Consider the following 22,398-nt stretch of genomic DNA (forward strand, 5'->3'; position numbering starts at 1 on the left):
AAATGTAAGAAAATTCAACTTAAAATCAATAATGAGATTATAAAAGCATTTAAAGCGAGTAATAAGGCTTTCGAAGGCATGAGTGACTATAAATGGATTTTTCTTCTCAATCGATGGCTTTCGCTTCACGTTTCCCTATGCAAACATTCAATTATAATATGTTTCAACCAAAAATGTAAGAAAATACAACTTAATATCAATAATGAGATTATAAAAGCGTTTAAAGCGAGTAATAAGGTTTTCGAAGGCATGAGTGACTATAAAAGGACTTTTCTTACCAATCGATGGCTTTCGCTTCATGTTTTCTAAGGCAAACATTTAATTACAATCTATTTTAACCAAAAATGTAAGAAAATTCAACATAAAATCAATAATTAGATTATAAAACCATTTTAAACGGGTAATAAGGCTTTCGAAGGCATGAGTGACCATAAATGAACTTTTTTTCTCAATCGATGCCTTTCGCTTCACGTTTCCCGAGGCAAACATTCAATTATAATCTGTTTTAACCAAAAATGTAAGAAAATTCAACTTAAAATCAATAATGAGATTATAAAAGCATTTAAAGCGAGTAATAAGGCTTTCGAAGGCATGAGTGACTATAAATGGATTTTTCTTCTCAATCGATGGCTTTCGCTTCACGTTTCCCTATGAAACATTCAATTATAATCTGTTTCAACAAAAAATGTAAGAAAATACAATTTAATATCAATAATGAGACTATAAAAGCGTTTAAAGCGAGTAATAAGGCTTTCAAAGGCATGAGTGACTATAAATGGACTTTTCTTACCAATCGATGGCTTTCGCTTCATGTTTTCTAAGGCAAACATTTAATTACAATCTATTTTAACCAAAAATGTAAGAAAATTCAACATAAAATCAATAATTAGATTATAAAACCATTTTAAACGGGTAAAAAGGCTTTCAAAGGCATTAGTGACTATAAATGGACTTTTCTTCTCAATCGATGGCTTTCGCTTCACGTTTCCCGAAGCAAACATTCAATTATAATCTGTTTTAACCAAAAATGTAAGAAAATTCAACTTAAAATCAATAATGAGATTATAAAAGCATTTAAAGCGAGTAATAAGGCTTTCGAAGGCATGAGTGACTATAAATGGATTTTTCTTCTCAATCGATGGCTTTCGCTTCACGTTTCCCTATGCAAACATTCAATTATAATCTGTTTTAACCAAAAATGTAAGAAAATACAACTTAATATCAATAATGAGATTATAAAAGCGTTTAAAGTGAGTAATAAGGCTTTCGAAGGCATGAGTGACTATAAAAGGACTTTTCTTACCAACCGATGGCTTTCGCTTCATGTTTTCTAAGGCAAACGTTTAATTACAATCTATTTTAACCAAAAATTTAAGAAAATTCAACATAAAATCAATAATTAGATTATAAAACCATTTTAAACGGGTAATAAGGCTTTCGAAGGTATGAGTGACTATAAATGGACTTTTCTTCTCAATCGATGGCTTTCGCTTCACCTTTCCCGAGGCAAACATTCAATTATAATCTGTTTTAACCAAAAATGTAAGAAAATTCTACTTAAAATCCATAATAAGCTTATAAAACCATTTAAAGCAAGTAGTAAGGCTTTCGAAGGCATGAAGGACTATAAATGGACTTTTCTTACCAATCGATGGCTTTCGCTTCATGTTTTCTAAGGCAAACATTTAATTACAATCTATTTTAACCAAAAATGTAAGAAAATTCAACATAAAATCAATAATTAGATTATAAAACCATTTTAAACGGGTAACAAGGCTTTCGAAGGCATTAGTGACTATAAATGGATTTTTCTTCTCAATCGATGGCTTTCGCTTCACGTTTCCCTATGCAAACATTCAATTATAATCTGTTTCAACCAAAAATGTAAGAAAATACAACTTAATATCAATAATGAGATTATAAAAGCGTTTAAAGTGAGTAATAAGGCTTTCGAAGGCATGAGTGACTATAAAAGGACTTTTCTTACCAATCGATGGCTTTCGCTTCATGTTTTCTAAGGCAAACGTTTAATTACAATCTATTTTAACCAAAAATTTAAGAAAATTCAACATAAAATCAATAATTAGATTATAAAACCATTTTAAACGGGTAATAAGGCTTTCGAAGGCATGAGTGACTATAAATGGACTTTTCTTCTCAAGCGATGGTTTTCGCTTTACGTTTCCCAAGGCAAACATTCAATTATAATCTGTTTTAACCAAAAATGTAAGAAAATTCAACATAAAATCAATAATGAGATTATAAAAGCATTTAAAGCGAGTAATAAGGCTTTCGAAGGTATGAGTGACTATAAATGGACTTTTCTTCTCAATCGATAGCTTTCGCTTCACGTTTCTCAATGCAAACATTCAATTATAATCTGTTTCAACCAAAAATGCAAGAAAATTCAAGTTAAAATCAATAATGAGATTATAAAAGCATTTAAACCGAGTAATAAGGCTTTCGAAGGCATGAGTGACTATAAATGGACTTTTCATACCAATCGATGGCTTTCGCTTCATGTTTTCTAAGTCAAACATTTAATTACAATCTATTTTAAAAAAAAATGTAAGAAAATTCAACATAAAATGAATAATTAGATTATAAAACCATTTTAAACGGGTAACAAGGCTTTCGAAGGCATTAGTGACTATAAATGGACTTTTCTTCTCAATCGATGGCTTTCGCTTCACGTTTCCCGAAGCAAACATTCAATTATAATCTGTTTTAACCAAAAATGTAAGATAATTCAACTTAAAATCAATTATTAGATTATAAAAGCATTTAAAGCGAGTAATAAGGCTTTCGAAGGCATGAGTGACTCTAAATGGACTTTTCTTCTCAATCGATGGCTTTCGCTTCATGTTTCTCTATGCAAACATTCAATTATAATCTGTTTCAACCAACAATGCAAGAAAATTCAAGTTAAAATCAATAATGAGATTATAAAAGCATTTAAAGCGAGTAATAAGGCTTTCGAAGGCATGTGTGACTATAAATGGACTTTTCTTATCGATCGGTGGCTTTTGCTTCATTTTTCTCGAGGCAAACATTCAAATATAATCTGTTTTTACCAAAAATATAAGAAAATTTAACTTAAAATCAATAATGCGATTATAAAACCATTTTAAGCGAGTAATAAGTCTTTCGAAGGCATGAGTGACTATAAATGAACTTTTCTTCTCAATCGATGGCTTTCGCTTCACGTTTCCCCAAGCAAACATTCAATTATAATCTGTTTTAACCAAAAATGTAAGAAAATTCAACTTAAAATCAATAATGAGATTATAAAAGCATTTAAAGCGAGTAATAAGGCTTTCGAAGGCATGAGTGACTATAAATGGATTTTTCTTCTCAATCCATGGCTTTCGCTTCACGTTTCCCTATGAAACATTCAATTATAATCTGTTTCAACCAAAAATGTAAGAAAATACAACTTAATATCAGTAATGAGATTATAAAAGCGTTTAAAGTGAGTAATAAGGCTTTCGAAGGCATGAGTGACTAGAAAAGGACTTTTCTTACCAATCGATGGCTTTCGCTTCATGTTTTCTAAGGCAAACATTTAATTACAATCTATTTTAACCAAAAATGTAAGAAAATTCAACATAAAATCAATAATTAGATTATAAAACCATTTTAAACGGGTAATAAGGCTTTCGAAGGCATGAGTGACCATAAATGGACTTTTCTTCTCAATCGATGGCTTTCGCTTCACGTTTCCCGAGGCAAACATTCAATTATAATCTGTTTTAACCAGAAATGTAAGAAAATTCAACTTAAAATCAATAATGAGATTATAAAAGCATTTAAAGCGAGTAATAAGGCTTTCGAAGGCATGAGTGACTATAAATGGATTTTTCTTCTCAATCGATGGCTTTCGCTTCACGTTTCCCTATGCAAACATTCAATTATAATATGTTTCAACCAAAAATGTAAGAAAATACAACTTAATATCAATAATGAGATTATAAAAGCGTTTAAAGCGAGTAATAAGGTTTTCGAAGGCATGAGTGACTATAAAAGGACTTTTCTTACCAATCGATGGCTTTCGCTTCATGTTTTCTAAGGCAAACATTTAATTACAATCTATTTTAACCAAAAATGTAAGAAAATTCAACATAAAATCAATAATTAGATTATAAAACCATTTTAAACGGGTAATAAGGCTTTCGAAGGCATGAGTGACCATAAATGAACTTTTTTTCTCAATCGATGCCTTTCGCTTCACGTTTCCCGAGGCAAACATTCAATTATAATCTGTTTTAACCAAAAATGTAAGAAAATTCAACTTAAAATCAATAATGAGATTATAAAAGCATTTAAAGCGAGTAATAAGGCTTTCGAAGGCATGAGTGACTATAAATGGATTTTTCTTCTCAATCGATGGCTTTCGCTTCACGTTTCCCTATGAAACATTCAATTATAATCTGTTTCAACAAAAAATGTAAGAAAATACAATTTAATATCAATAATGAGACTATAAAAGCGTTTAAAGCGAGTAATAAGGCTTTCAAAGGCATGAGTGACTATAAATGGACTTTTCTTACCAATCGATGGCTTTCGCTTCATGTTTTCTAAGGCAAACATTTAATTACAATCTATTTTAACCAAAAATGTAAGAAAATTCAACATAAAATCAATAATTAGATTATAAAACCATTTTAAACGGGTAAAAAGGCTTTCAAAGGCATTAGTGACTATAAATGGACTTTTCTTCTCAATCGATGGCTTTCGCTTCACGTTTCCCGAAGCAAACATTCAATTATAATCTGTTTTAACCAAAAATGTAAGAAAATTCAACTTAAAATCAATAATGAGATTATAAAAGCATTTAAAGCGAGTAATAAGGCTTTCGAAGGCATGAGTGACTATAAATGGATTTTTCTTCTCAATCGATGGCTTTCGCTTCACGTTTCCCTATGCAAACATTCAATTATAATCTGTTTTAACCAAAAATGTAAGAAAATACAACTTAATATCAATAATGAGATTATAAAAGCGTTTAAAGTGAGTAATAAGGCTTTCGAAGGCATGAGTGACTATAAAAGGACTTTTCTTACCAACCGATGGCTTTCGCTTCATGTTTTCTAAGGCAAACGTTTAATTACAATCTATTTTAACCAAAAATTTAAGAAAATTCAACATAAAATCAATAATTAGATTATAAAACCATTTTAAACGGGTAATAAGGCTTTCGAAGGTATGAGTGACTATAAATGGACTTTTCTTCTCAATCGATGGCTTTCGCTTCACCTTTCCCGAGGCAAACATTCAATTATAATCTGTTTTAACCAAAAATGTAAGAAAATTCTACTTAAAATCCATAATAAGCTTATAAAACCATTTAAAGCAAGTAGTAAGGCTTTCGAAGGCATGAAGGACTATAAATGGACTTTTCTTACCAATCGATGGCTTTCGCTTCATGTTTTCTAAGGCAAACATTTAATTACAATCTATTTTAACCAAAAATGTAAGAAAATTCAACATAAAATCAATAATTAGATTATAAAACCATTTTAAACGGGTAACAAGGCTTTCGAAGGCATTAGTGACTATAAATGGATTTTTCTTCTCAATCGATGGCTTTCGCTTCACGTTTCCCTATGCAAACATTCAATTATAATCTGTTTCAACCAAAAATGTAAGAAAATACAACTTAATATCAATAATGAGATTATAAAAGCGTTTAAAGTGAGTAATAAGGCTTTCGAAGGCATGAGTGACTATAAAAGGACTTTTCTTACCAATCGATGGCTTTCGCTTCATGTTTTCTAAGGCAAACGTTTAATTACAATCTATTTTAACCAAAAATTTAAGAAAATTCAACATAAAATCAATAATTAGATTATAAAACCATTTTAAACGGGTAATAAGGCTTTCGAAGGCATGAGTGACTATAAATGGACTTTTCTTCTCAAGCGATGGTTTTCGCTTTACGTTTCCCAAGGCAAACATTCAATTATAATCTGTTTTAACCAAAAATGTAAGAAAATTCAACATAAAATCAATAATGAGATTATAAAAGCATTTAAAGCGAGTAATAAGGCTTTCGAAGGTATGAGTGACTATAAATGGACTTTTCTTCTCAATCGATAGCTTTCGCTTCACGTTTCTCAATGCAAACATTCAATTATAATCTGTTTCAACCAAAAATGCAAGAAAATTCAAGTTAAAATCAATAATGAGATTATAAAAGCATTTAAACCGAGTAATAAGGCTTTCGAAGGCATGAGTGACTATAAATGGACTTTTCATACCAATCGATGGCTTTCGCTTCATGTTTTCTAAGTCAAACATTTAATTACAATCTATTTTAAAAAAAAATGTAAGAAAATTCAACATAAAATGAATAATTAGATTATAAAACCATTTTAAACGGGTAACAAGGCTTTCGAAGGCATTAGTGACTATAAATGGACTTTTCTTCTCAATCGATGGCTTTCGCTTCACGTTTCCCGAAGCAAACATTCAATTATAATCTGTTTTAACCAAAAATGTAAGATAATTCAACTTAAAATCAATTATTAGATTATAAAAGCATTTAAAGCGAGTAATAAGGCTTTCGAAGGCATGAGTGACTCTAAATGGACTTTTCTTCTCAATCGATGGCTTTCGCTTCATGTTTCTCTATGCAAACATTCAATTATAATCTGTTTCAACCAACAATGCAAGAAAATTCAAGTTAAAATCAATAATGAGATTATAAAAGCATTTAAAGCGAGTAATAAGGCTTTCGAAGGCATGTGTGACTATAAATGGACTTTTCTTATCGATCGGTGGCTTTTGCTTCATTTTTCTCGAGGCAAACATTCAAATATAATCTGTTTTTACCAAAAATATAAGAAAATTTAACTTAAAATCAATAATGCGATTATAAAACCATTTTAAGCGAGTAATAAGTCTTTCGAAGGCATGAGTGACTATAAATGAACTTTTCTTCTCAATCGATGGCTTTCGCTTCACGTTTCTCTATGCAAACATTCAATTATAATCTGTTTCAACCAAAAATGCAAGAAAATTCAAGTTAAAATCAATAATGAGATTATAAATGCATTTAAACCGAGTAATAAGGCTTTCGAAGGCATGAGTGACTATAAATGGACTTTTCATACCAATCGATGGCTTTCGCTTCATGTTTTCTAAGTCAAACATTTAATTACAATCTATTTTAACCAAAAATGTAAGCAAATTCAACATAAAATCAATAATTAGATTATAAAACCATTTTAAACGGGTAATAAGACTTTCGAAGGCATGAGTGACCATAAATGGACTTTTCTTCTCAATCGATGGCTTTCGCTTCACGTTTCCCGAGGCAAACATTCAATTATAATCTGTTTTAACCAAAAATGTAAGAAAATTCAACTTAAAATCAATAATGAGATTATAAAAGCATTTAAAGCGAGTAATAAGGCTTTCGAAGGCATGAGTGACTATAAATGGATTTTTCTTCTCAATCGATGGCTTTCGCTTCACGTTTCCCTATGCAAACATTCAATTATAATATGTTTCAACCAAAAATGTAAGAAAATACAACTTAATATCAATAATGAGATTATAAAAGCGTTTAAAGCGAGTAATAAGGTTTTCGAAGGCATGAGTGACTATAAAACGACTTTTCTTACCAATCGATGGCTTTCGCTTCATGTTTTCTAAGGCAAACATTTAATTACAATCTATTTTACCCAAAAATGTAAGAAAATTCAACATAAAATCAATAATTAGATTATAAAACCATTTTAAACGGGTAACAAGGCTTTCGAAGGCATTAGTGACTATAAATGGACTTTTCTTCTCAATCGATGGCTTTCGCTTCACGTTTCCCCAAGCAAACATTCAATTATAATCTGTTTTAATCAAAAATGTAAGAAAATTCAACTTAAAATCAATAATGAGATTATAAAAGCATTTAAAGCGAGTAATAAGGCTTTCGAAGGCATGAGTGACTATAAATGGATTTTTCTTCTCAATCGATGGCTTTCGCTTCACGTTTCCCTATGAAACATTCAATTATAATCTGTTTCAACCAAAAATGTAAGAAAATACAACTTAATATCAATAATGAGATTATAAAAGCGTTTAAAGTGAGTAATAAGGCTTTCGAAGGCATGAGTGACTAGAAAAGGACTTTTCTTACCAATCGATGGCTTTCGCTTCATGTTTTCTAAGGCAAACATTTAATTACAATCTATTTTAACCAAAAATGTAAGAAAATTCAACATAAAATCAATAATTAGATTATAAAACCATTTTAAACGGGTAATAAGGCTTTCGAAGGCATGAGTGACCATAAATGGACTTTTCTTCTCAATCGATGGCTTTCGCTTCACGTTTCCCGAGGCAAACATTCAATTATAATCTGTTTTAACCAGAAATGTAAGAAAATTCAACTTAAATTCAATAATGAGATTATAAAAGCATTTAAAGCGAGTAATAAGGCTTTCGAAGGCATGAATGACTATAAATGGATTTTTCTTCTCAATCGATGGCTTTCGCTTCACGTTTCCCTATGCAAACATTCAATTATAATATGTTTCAACCAAAAATGTAAGAAAATACAACTTAATATCAATAATGAGATTATAAAAGCGTTTAAAGCGAGTAATAAGGTTTTCGAAGGCATGAGTGACTATAAAAGGACTGTTCTTACCAATCGATGGCTTTCGCTTCATGTTTTCTAAGGCAAACATTTAATTACAATCTATTTTAACCAAAAATGTAAGCAAATTCAACATAAAATCAATAATTAGATTATAAAACCATTTTAAACGGGTAATAAGGCTTTCGAAGGCATGAGTGACCATAAATGAACTTTTCTTCTCAATCGATGCCTTTCGCTTCACGTTTCCCGAGGCAAACATTCAATTATAATCTGTTTTAACCAAAAATGTAAGAAAATTCAACTTAAAATCAATAATGAGATTATAAAAGCATTTAAAGCGAGTAATAAGGCTTTCGAAGGCATGAGTGACTATAAATGGATTTTTCTTCTCAATCGATGGCTTTCGCTTCACGTTTCCCTAAGAAACATTCAATTATAATCTGTTTCAACAAAAAATGTAAGAAAATACAACTTAATATCAATAATGAGAATATAAAAGCGTTTAAAGCGAGTAATAAGGCTTTCGAAGGCATGAGTGACTATAAAAGGACTTTTCTTACCAATCGATGGCTTTCGCTTCATGTTTTCTAAGGCAAACATTTAATTACAATCTATTTTAACCAAAAATGTAAGAAAATTCAACATAAAATCAATAATTAGATTATAAAACCATTTTGAACGGGTAATAAGGTTTTCGAAGGCATGAGTGACCATAAATGGACTTTTCTTTTCAATCGATGGCTTTCGCTTCACGTTTCCCGAGGCAAACATTCAATTATAATCTGTTTTAACCAAAAATGTAAGAAAATTCAACTTAAAATCAATAATGAGATTATAAAAGCATTTAAAGCGAGTAATAAGGCTTTCGAAGGCATGAGTGACCATAAATGGACTTTTCTTCTTAATCGATGGCTTTCGCTTCACGTTTCCCGAGGCAAACATTCAATTATAATCTGTTTCAACCTAAAATGTAAGAAAATACAACTTAATATCAATAATGAGATTATAAAAGCGTTTAAAGCGAGTAATAAGGCTTTCGAAGGCATGAGTGACTATAAAAGGACTTTTCTTACCAATCGATGGCTTTCGCTTCATGTTTTCTAAGGCAAACATTTAATTACAATCTATTTTAACCAAAAATGTAAGAAAATTCAACATAAAATCAATAATTAGATTATAAAACCATTTTAAACGGGTAATAAGGCTTTCGAAGGCATGAGTGACCATAAATGAACTTTTCTTCTCAATCGATGCCTTTCGCTTCACGTTTCCCGAGGCAAACATTCAATTATAATCTGTTTTTAACCAAAAATGTAAGAAAATTCAACTTAAAATCAATAATGAGATTATAAAAGCATTTAAAGCGAGTAATAAGGCTTTCGAAGGCATGAGTGACTATAAATGGATTTTTCTTCTCAATCGACGACTTTCGCTTCACGTTTCCCTATGAAACATTCAATTATAATCTGTTTCAACCAAAAATGTAAGAAAATACAACTTAATATCAATAATGAGATTATAAAAGCGTTTAAAGTGAGTAATAAGGCTTTCGAAGGCATGAGTGACTATAAAAGGACTTTTCTTACCAATCGATGGCTTTCGCTTCATGTTTTCTAAGGCAAACGTTTAATTACAATCTATTTTAACCAAAAATTTAAGAAAATTCAACATAAAATCAAAAATTAGATTATAAAACCATTTTAAACGGGTAATAAGGCTTTCGAAAGTATGAGTGACTATAAATGGACTTTTCTTCTCAATCGATGGCTTTCGCTTCACCTTTCCCGAGGCAAACATTCAATTATAATCTGTTTTAACCAAAAATGTAAGAAAATTCTACTTAAAATCCATAATAAGCTTATAAAACCATTTAAAGCAAGTAGTAAGGCTTTCAAAGGCATGAAGGACTATAAATGGACTTTTCTTACCAATCGATGGCTTTCGCTTCATATTTTCTAAGGCAAACATTTAATTACAATCTATTTTAACAAAAAATGTAAGAATATTCAACATAAAATCAATAATTAGATTATAAAACCATTTTAAACGGGTAACAAGGCTTTTGAAGGCATTAGTGACTATAAATGGACTTTTCTTCTCAATCGATGGCTTTCGCTTCACGTTTCCCGAAGCAAACATTCAATTATAATCTGTTTTAACCAAAAATGTAAGAAAATTCAACTTAAAATCAATAATGAGATTATAAAAACATTTAGAGCGAGTAATAAGGCTTTCGAAGGCATGAGTGACTATAAATGGACTTTTCTTCTTAATCGATGGCTTTCGCTTCACGTTTCTCTATGCAAACATTCAATTATAATCTGTTTCAACCAACAATGCAAGAAAATTCAAGTTAAAATCAATAATGAGATTATAAAAGCATTTAAAGCGAGTAATAAGGCTTTCGAAGGCATGTGTGACTATAAATGGACTTTTCTTACCAATCGATGGCTTTCGCTTCATGTTTTGTAAGGCAAACATTTAATTACAATCTCTTTTAACCAAAAATGTAAGAAAATTCAACATAAAATCAATAATTAGATTATAAAACCATTTTAAACGGGTAATAAGGCTTTCGAAGGCATGAGTGACTATAAATGGATTTTTCTTCTCAATCGATGGCTTTCGCTTCACGTTTCCCTATGAAACATTCAATTATAATCTGTTTCAACCAAAAATGTAAGAAAATACAACTTAATATCAATAATGAGATTATAAAAGCGTTTAAAGCGAGTAATAAGGCTTTCGAAGGCATGAGTGACTATAAATGGACTTTTCTTACCAATCGATGGCTTTCGCTTCATGTTTTCTAAGGCAAACATTTAATTACAATCTATTTTACCCAAAAATGTAAGAAAATTCAACATAAAATCAATAATTAGATTATAAAACCATTTTAAACGGGTAACAAGGCTTTCGAAGGCATGAGTGACTATAAATGGACTTTTCTTCTCAATCGATGGCTTTCGCTTCACCTTTCCCAAGGCAAACATTCAATTATAATCTATTTTAACCAAAAATGTAAGAAAATTCTACATAAAATCCATAATAAGCTTATAAAACCATTTAAAGCAAGTAGTAAGGCTTTCGAAGGCATGAAGGACTATAAATGGACTTTTCTTACCAATCGATGGCTTTCGCTTCATGTTTTCTAAGGCAAACATTTAATTACAATCTATTTTAACCAAAAATGTAAGAAAATTCAACATAAAATCAATAATTAGATTATAAAACCATTTTAAACGGGTAATAAGGCTTTCGAAGGCATGAGTGACTATAAATGGACTTTTCTTCTCAAGCGATGGTTTTCGCTTTACGTTTCCCAAGGCAAACATTCAATTATAATCTATTTTAACCAAAAATGTAAGAAAATTCAACATAAAATCAATAATGAGATTATAAAAGCATTTAAAGCGAGTAATAAGGCTTTCGAAGGTATGAGTGACTATAAATGGACTTTTCTTCTCAATCGATAGCTTTCGCTTCACGTTTCTCAATGCAAACATTCAATTATAATCTGTTTCAACCAAAAATGCAAGAAAATTCAAGTTAAAATCAATAATGAGATTATAAAAGCATTTAAACCGAGTAATAAGGCTTTCGAAGGCATGAGTGACTATAAATGGACTTTTCATACCAATCGATGGCTTTCGCTTCATGTTTTCTAAGTCAAACATTTAATTACAATCTATTTTAAAAAAAAATGTAAGAAAATTCAACATAAAATGAATAATTAGATTATAAAACCATTTTAAACGGGTAACAAGGCTTTCGAAGGCATTAGTGACTATAAATGGACTTTTCTTCTCAATCGATGGCTTTCGCTTCACGTTTCCCGAAGCAAACATTCAATTATAATCTGTTTTAACCAAAAATGTAAGATAATTCAACTTAAAATCAATTATTAGATTATAAAAGCATTTAAAGCGAGTAATAAGGCTTTCGAAGGCATGAGTGACTATAAATGGACTTTTCTTCTCAATCGATGGCTTTCGCTTCATGTTTCTCTATGCAAACATTCAATTATAATCTGTTTCAACCAACAATGCAAGAAAATTCAAGTTAAAATCAATAATGAGATTATAAAAGCATTTAAAGCGAGTAATAAGGCTTTCGAAGGCATGTGTGACTATAAATGGACTTTTCTTATCGATCGGTGGCTTTTGCTTCATTTTTCTCGAGGCAAACATTCAAATATAATCTGTTTTTACCAAAAATATAAGAAAATTTAACTTAAAATCAATAATGCGATTATAAAACCATTTTAAGCGAGTAATAAGGCTTTCGAAGGCATGAGTGACTATAAATGAACTTTTCTTCTCAATCGATGGCTTTCGCTTCACGTTTCTCTATGCAAACATTCAATTATAATCTGTTTCAACCAAAAATGCAAGAAAATTCAAGTTAAAATCAATAATGAGATTATAAATGCATTTAAACCGAGTAATAAGGCTTTCGAAGGCATGAGTGACTATAAATGGACTTTTCATACCAATCGATGGCTTTCGCTTCATGTTTTCTAAGTCAAACATTTAATTACAATCTATTTTAACCAAAAATGTAAGCAAATTCAACATAAAATCAATAATTAGATTATAAAACCATTTTAAACGGGTAATAAGACTTTCGAAGGCATGAGTGACCATAAATTGACTTTTCTTCTCAATCGATGGCTTTCGCTTCACGTTTCCCGAGGCAAACATTCAATTATAATCTGTTTTAACCAAAAATGTAAGAAAATTCAACTTAAAATCAATAATGAGATTATAAAAGCATTTAAAGCGAGTAATAAGGCTTTCGAAGGCATGAGTGACTATAAATGGATTTTTCTTCTCAATCGATGGCTTTCGCTTCACGTTTCCCTATGCAAACATTCAATTATAATATGTTTCAACCAAAAATGTAAGAAAATACAACTTAATATCAATAATGAGATTATAAAAGCGTTTAAAGCGAGTAATAAGGTTTTCGAAGGCATGAGTGACTATAAAACGACTTTTCTTACCAATCGATGGCTTTCGCTTCATGTTTTCTAAGGCAAACATTTAATTACAATCTATTTTACCCAAAAATGTAAGAAAATTCAACATAAAATCAATAATTAGATTATAAAACCATTTTAAACGGGTAACAAGGCTTTCGAAGGCATTAGTGACTATAAATGGACTTTTCTTCTCAATCGATGGCTTTCGCTTCACGTTTCCCCAAGCAAACATTCAATTATAATCTGTTTTAACCAAAAATGTAAGAAAATTCAACTTAAAATCAATAATGAGATTATAAAAGCATTTAAAGCGAGTAATAAGGCTTTCGAAGGCATGAGTGACTATAAATGGATTTTTCTTCTCAATCGATGGCTTTCGCTTCACGTTTCCCTATGAAACATTCAATTATAATCTGTTTCAACCAAAAATGTAAGAAAATACAACTTAATATCAATAATGAGATTATAAAAGCGTTTAAAGTGAGTAATAAGGCTTTCGAAGGCATGAGTGACTAGAAAAGGACTTTTCTTACCAATCGATGGCTTTCGCTTCATGTTTTCTAAGGCAAACGTTTAATTACAATCTATTTTAACCAAAAATTTAAGAAAATTCAACATAAAATCAATAATTAGATTATAAAACCATTTTAAACGGGTAATAAGGCTTTCGAAGGTATGAGTGACTATAAATGGACTTTTCTTCTCAATCGATGGCTTTCGCTTCACCTTTCCCGAGGCAAACATTCAATTATAATCTGTTTTAACCAGAAATGTAAGAAAATTCAACTTAAATTCAATAATGAGATTATAAAAGCATTTAAAGCGAGTAATAAGGCTTTCGAAGGCATGAATGACTATAAATGGATTTTTCTTCTCAATCGATGGCTTTCGCTTCACGTTTCCCTATGCAAACATTCAATTATAATATGTTTCAACCAAAAATGTAAGAAAATACAACTTAATATCAATAATGAGATTATAAAAGCGTTTAAAGCGAGTAATAAGGTTTTCGAAGGCATGAGTGACTATAAAAGGACTGTTCTTACCAATCGATGGCTTTCGCTTCATGTTTTCTAAGGCAAACATTTAATTACAATCTATTTTAACCAAAAATGTAAGAAAATTCAACATAAAATCAATAATTAGATTATAAAACCATTTTAAACGGGTAATAAGGCTTTCGAAGGCATGAGTGACCATAAATGAACTTTTCTTCTCAATCGATGCCTTTCGCTTCACGTTTCCCGAGGCAAACATTCAATTATAATCTGTTTTAACCAAAAATGTAAGAAAATTCAACTTAAAATCAATAATGAGATTCTAAAAGCATTTAAAGCGAGTAATAAGGCTTTCGAAGGCATGAGTGACTATAAATGGATTTTTCTTCTCAATCGATGGCTTTCGCTTCACGTTTCCCTATGAAACATTCAATTATAATCTGTTTCAACAAAAAATGTAAGAAAATACAACTTAATATCAATAATGAGATTATAAAAGCGTTTAAAGCGAGTAATAAGGCTTTCGAAGGCATGAGTGACTATAAAAGGACTTTTCTTACCAATCGATGGCTTTCGCTTCATGTTTTCTAAGGCAAACATTTAATTACAATCTATTTTAACCAAAAATGTAAGAAAATTCAACATAAAATCAATAATTAGATTATAAAACCATTTTAAACGGGTAATAAGGTTTTCGAAGGCATGAGTGACCATAAATGGACTTTTCTTTTCAATCGATGGCTTTCGCTTCACGTTTCCCGAGGCAAACATTCAATTATAATCTGTTTTAACCAAAAATGTAAGAAAATTCAACTTAAAATCAATAATGAGATTATAAAAGCATTTAAAGCGAGTAATAAGGCTTTCGAAGGCATGAGTGACCATAAATGGACTTTTCTTCTTAATCGATGGCTTTCGCTTCACGTTTCCCGAGGCAAACATTCAATTATAATCTGTTTCAACCTAAAATGTAAGAAAATACAACTTAATATCAATAATGAGATTATAAAAGCGTTTAAAGCGAGTAATAAGGCTTTCGAAGGCATGAGTGACTATAAAAGGACTTTTCTTACCAATCGATGGCTTTCGCTTCATGTTTTCTAAGGCAAACATTTAATTACAATCTATTTTAACCAAAAATGTAAGAAAATTCAACATAAAATCAATAATTAGATTATAAAACCATTTTAAACGGGTAATAAGGCTTTCGAAGGCATGAGTGACCATAAATGGACTTTTCTTCTCAATCGATGCCTTTCGCTTCACGTTTCCCGAGGCAAACATTCAATTATAATCTGTTTTAACCAGAAATGTAAGAAAATTCAACTTAAATTCAATAATGAGATTATAAAAGCATTTAAAGCGAGTAATAAGGCTTTCGAAGGCATGAATGACTATAAATGGATTTTTCTTCTCAATCGATGGCTTTCGCTTCACGTTTCCCTATGCAAACATTCAATTATAATATGTTTCAACCAAAAATGTAAGAAAATACAACTTAATATCAATAATGAGATTATAAAAGCGTTTAAAGCGAGTAATAAGGTTTTCGAAGGCATGAGTGACTATAAAAGGACTGTTCTTACCAATCGATGGCTTTCGCTTCATGTTTTCTAAGGCAAACATTTAATTACAATCTATTTTAACCAAAAATGTAAGAAAATTCAACATAAAATCAATAATTAGATTATAAAACCATTTTAAACGGGTAATAAGGCTTTCGAAGGCATGAGTGACCATAAATGAACTTTTCTTCTCAATCGATGCCTTTCGCTTCACGTTTCCCGAGGCAAACATTCAATTATAATCTGTTTTAACCAAAAATGTAAGAAAATTCAACTTAAAATCAATAATGAGATTCTAAAAGCATTTAAAGCGAGTAATAAGGCTTTCGAAGGCATGAGTGACTATAAATGGATTTTTCTTCTCAATCGATGGCTTTCGCTTCACGTTTCCCTATGAAACATTCAATTATAATCTGTTTCAACAAAAAATGTAAGAAAATACAACTTAATATCAATAATGAGATTATAAAAGCGTTTAAAGCGAGTAATAAGGCTTTCGAAGGCATGAGTGACTATAAAAGGACTTTTCTTACCAATCGATGGCTTTCGCTTCATGTTTTCTAAGGCAAACATTTAATTACAATCTATTTTAACCAAAAATGTAAGAAAATTCAACATAAAATCAATAATTAGATTATAAAACCATTTTAAACGGGTAATAAGGTTTTCGAAGGCATGAGTGACCATAAATGGACTTTTCTTTTCAATCGATGGCTTTCGCTTCACGTTTCCCGAGGCAAACATTCAATTATAATCTGTTTTAACCAAAAATGTAAGAAAATTCAACTTAAAATCAATAATGAGATTATAAAAGCATTTAAAGCGAGTAATAAGGCTTTCGAAGGCATGAGTGACCATAAATGGACTTTTCTTCTTAATCGATGGCTTTCGCTTCACGTTTCCCGAGGCAAACATTCAATTATAATCTGTTTCAACCTAAAATGTAAGAAAATACAACTTAATATCAATAATGAGATTATAAAAGCGTTTAAAGCGAGTAATAAGGCTTTCGAAGGCATGAGTGACTATAAAAGGACTTTTCTTACCAATCGATGGCTTTCGCTTCATGTTTTCTAAGGCAAACATTTAATTACAATCTATTTTAACCAAAAATGTAAGAAAATTCAACATAAAATCAATAATTAGATTATAAAACCATTTTAAACGGGTAATAAGGCTTTCGAAGGCATGAGTGACCATAAATGAACTTTTCTTCTCAATCGATGCCTTTCGCTTCACGTTTCCCGAGGCAAACATTCAATTATAATCTGTTTTAACCAAAAATGTAAGAAAATTCAACTTAAAATCAATAATGAGATTATAAAAGCATTTAAAGCGAGTAATAAGGCTTTCGAAGGCATGAGTGACTATAAATGGATTTTTCTTCTCAATCGACGACTTTCGCTTCACGTTTCCCTATGAAACATTCAATTATAATCTGTTTCAACCAAAAATGTAAGAAAATACAACTTAATATCAATAATGAGATTATAAAAGCGTTTAAAGTGAGTAATAAGGCTTTCGAAGGCATGAGTGACTATAAAAGGACTTTTCTTACCAATCGATGGCTTTCGCTTCATGTTTTCTAAGGCAAACGTTTAATTACAATCTATTTTAACCAAAAATTTAAGAAAATTCAACATAAAATCAATAATTAGATTATAAAACCATTTTAAACGGGTAATAAGGCTTTCGAAAGTATGAGTGACTATAAATGGACTTTTCTTCTCAATCGATGGCTTTCGCTTCACCTTTCCCGAGGCAAACATTCAATTATAATCTGTTTTAACCAAAAATGTAAGAAAATTCTACTTAAAATCCATAATAAGCTTATAAAACCATTTAAAGCAAGTAGTAAGGCTTTCAAAGGCATGAAGGACTATAAATGGACTTTTCTTACCAATCGATGGCTTTCGCTTCATGTTTTCTAAGGCAAACATTTAATTACAATCTATTTTAACCAAAAATGTAAGAATATTCAACATAAAATCAATAATTAGATTATAAAACCATTTTAAACGGGTAACAAGGCTTTTGAAGGCATTAGTGACTATAAATGGACTTTTCTTCTCAATCGATGGCTTTCGCTTCACGTTTCCCGAAGCAAACATTCAATTATAATCTGTTTTAACCAAAAATGTAAGAAAATTCAACTTAAAATCAATAATGAGATTATAAAAACATTTAGAGCGAGTAATAAGGCTTTCGAAGGCATGAGTGACTATAAATGGACTTTTCTTCTCAATCGATGGCTTTCGCCTCACGTTTCTCTATGCAAACATTCAATTATAATCTGTTTCAACCAACAATGCAAGAAAATTCAAGTTAAAATCAATAATGAGATTATAAAAGCATTTAAAGCGAGTAATAAGGCTTTCGAAGGCATGTGTGACTATAAATGGACTTTTCTTACCAATCGATGGCTTTCGCTTCATGTTTTGTAAGGCAAACATTGAATTACAATCTCTTTTAACCAAAAATGTAAGAAAATTCAACATAAAATCAATAATTAGATTATAAAACCATTTTAAACGGGTAATAAGGCTTTCGAAGGCATGAGTGACTATAAATGGATTTTTCTTCTCAATCGATGGCTTTCGCTTCACGTTTCCCTATGAAACATTCAATTATAATCTGTTTCAACCAAAAATGTAAGAAAATACAACTTAATATCAATAATGAGATTATAAAAGCGTTTAAAGCGAGTAATAAGGCTTTCGAAGGCATGAGTGACTATAAATGGACTTTTCTTACCAATCGATGGCTTTCGCTTCATGTTTTCTAAGGCAAACATTTAATTACAATCTATTTTACCCAAAAATGTAAGAAAATTCAACATAAAATCAATAATTAGATTATAAAACCATTTTAAACGGGTAACAAGGCTTTCGAAGGCATGAGTGACTATAAATGGACTTTTCTTCTCAATCGATGGCTTTCGCTTCACCTTTCCCAAGGCAAACATTCAATTATAATCTATTTTAACCAAAAATGTAAGAAAATTCTACATAAAATCCATAATAAGCTTATAAAACCATTTAAAGCAAGTAGTAAGGCTTTCGAAGGCATGAAGGACTATAAATGGACTTTTCTTACCAATCGATGGCTTTCGCTTCATGTTTTCTAAGGCAAACATTTAATTACAATCTATTTTAACCAAAAATGTAAGAAAATTCAACATAAAATCAATAATTAGATTATAAAACCATTTTAAACGGGTAAAAAGGCTTTCAAAGGCATTAGTGACTATAAATGGACTTTTCTTCTCAATCGATGGCTTTCGCTTCACGTTTCCCGAAGCAAACATTCAATTATAATCTGTTTTAACCAAAAATGTAAGAAAATTCAACTTAAAATCAATAATGAGATTATAAAAGCATTTAAAGCGAGTAATAAGGCTTTCGAAGGCATGAGTGACTATAAATGGATTTTTCTTCTCAATCGATGGCTTTCGCTTCACGTTTCCCTATGCAAACATTCAATTATAATCTGTTTTAACCAAAAATGTAAGAAAATACAACTTAATATCAATAATGAGATTATAAAAGCGTTTAAAGTGAGTAATAAGGCTTTCGAAGGCATGAGTGACTATAAAAGGACTTTTCTTACCAATCGATGGCTTTCGCTTCATGTTTTCTAAGGCAAACGTTTAATTACAATCTATTTTAACCAAAAATTTAAGAAAATTCAACATAAAATCAATAATTAGATTATAAAACCATTTTAAACGGGTAATAAGGCTTTCGAAGGTATGAGTGACTATAAATGGACTTTTCTTCTCAATCGATGGCTTTCGCTTCACCTTTCCCGAGGCAAACATTCAATTATAATCTGTTTTAACCAAAAATGTAAGAAAATTCTACTTAAAATCCATAATAAGCTTATAAAACCATTTAAATCAAGTAGTAAGGCTTTCGAAGGCATGAAGGACTATAAATGGACTTTTCTTACCAATCGATGGCTTTCGCTTCATGTTTTCTAAGGCAAACATTTAATTACAATCTATTTTAACCAAAAATGTAAGAAAATTCAACATAAAATCAATAATTAGATTATAAAACCATTTTAAACGGGTAACAAGGCTTTCGAAGGCATTAGTGACTATAAATGGATTTTTCTTCTCAATCGATGGCTTTCGCTTCACGTTTCCCTATGCAAACATTCAATTATAATCTGTTTCAACCAAAAATGTAAGAAAATACAACTTAATATCAATAATGAGATTATAAAAGCGTTTAAAGTGAGTAATAAGGCTTTCGAAGGCATGAGTGACTATAAAAGGACTTTTCTTACCAATCGATGGCTTTCGCTTCATGTTTTCTAAGGCAAACGTTTAATTACAATCTATTTTAACCAAAAATTTAAGAAAATTCAACATAAAATCAATAATTAGATTATAAAACCATTTTAAACGGGTAATAAGGCTTTCGAAAGTATGAGTGACTATAAATGGACTTTTCTTCTCAATCGATGGCTTTCGCTTCACCTTTCCCGAGGCAAACATTCAATTATAATCTGTTTTAACCAAAAATGTAAGAAAATTCTACTTAAAATCCATAATAAGCTTATAAAACCATTTAAAGCAAGTAGTAAGGCTTTCAAAGGCATGAAGGACTATAAATGGACTTTTCTTACCAATCGATGGCTTTCGCTTCATGTTTTCTAAGGCAAACATTTAATTACAATCTATTTTAACCAAAAATGTAAGAATATTCAACATAAAATCAATAATTAGATTATAAAACCATTTTAAACGGGTAACAAGGCTTTCGAAGGCATTAGTGACTATAAATGGACTTTTCTTCTCAATCGATGGCTTTCGCTTCACGTTTCCCGAAGCAAACATTCAATTATAATCTGTTTTAACCAAAAATGTAAGAAAATTCAACTTAAAATCAATAATGAGATTATAAAAGCATTTAGAGCGAGTAATAAGGCTTTCGAAGGCATGAGTGACTATAAATGGACTTTTCTTCTCAATCGATGGCTTTCGCCTCACGTTTCTCTATGCAAACATTCAATTATAATCTGTTTCAACCAACAATGCAAGAAAATTCAAGTTAAAATCAATAATGAGATTATAAAAGCATTTAAAGCGAGTAATAAGGCTTTCGAAGGCATGTGTGACTATAAATGGACTTTTCTTACCAATCGATGGCTTTCGCTTCATGTTTTGTAAGGCAAACATTTAATTACAATCTCTTTTAACCAAAAATGTAAGAAAATTCAACATAAAATCAATAATTAGATTATAAAACCATTTTAAACGGGTAATAAGGCTTTCGAAGGCATGAGTGACTATAAATGGATTTTTCTTCTCAATCGATGGCTTTCGCTTCACGTTTCCCTATGAAACATTCAATTATAATCTGTTTCAACCAAAAATGTAAGAAAATACAACTTAATATCAATAATGAGATTATAAAAGCGTTTAAAGCGAGTAATAAGGCTTTCGAAGGCATGAGTGACTATAAATGGACTTTTCTTACCAATCGATGGCTTTCGCTTCATGTTTTCTAAGGCAAACATTTAATTACAATCTATTTTAACCAAAAATGTAAGAAAATTCAACATAAAATCAATAATTAGATTATAAAACCATTTTAAACGGGTAACAAAGCTTTCGAAGGCATTAGTGACTATAAATGGACTTTTCTTCTCAATCGATGGCTTTCGCTTCACGTTTCCCCAAGCAAACATTCAATTATAATCTGTTTTAACCAAAAATGTAAGAAAATTCAACTTAAAATCAATAATGAGATTATAAAAGCATTTAAAGCGAGTAATAAGGCTTTCGAAGGCATGAGTGACTATAAATGGATTTTTCTTCTCAATCGATGGCTTTCGCTTCACGTTTCCCTATGAAACATTCAATTATAATCTGTTTCAACCAAAAATGTAAGAAAATACAACTTAATATCAATAATGAGATTATAAAAGCGTTTAAAGTGAGTAATAAGGCTTTCGAAGGCATGAGTGACTAGAAAAGGACTTTTCTTACCAATCGATGGCTTTCGCTTCATGTTTTCTAAGGCAAACATTTAATTACAATCTATTTTAACCAAAAATGTAAGAAAATTCAACATAAAATCAATAATTAGATTATAAAACCATTTTAAACGGGTAATAAGGCTTTCGAAGGCATGAGTGACCATAAATGGACTTTTCTTCTCAATCGATGGCTTTCGCTTCACGTTTCCCGAGGCAAACATTCAATTATAATCTGTTTTAACCAGAAATGTAAGA

The sequence above is a fragment of the Theobroma cacao genome, chromosome 2 (genome assembly GCF_053813885.1).
Source record: "Theobroma cacao isolate CCN51 chromosome 2, ASM5381388v1, whole genome shotgun sequence".
Lineage (NCBI taxonomy): Eukaryota > Viridiplantae > Streptophyta > Magnoliopsida > Malvales > Malvaceae > Theobroma > Theobroma cacao.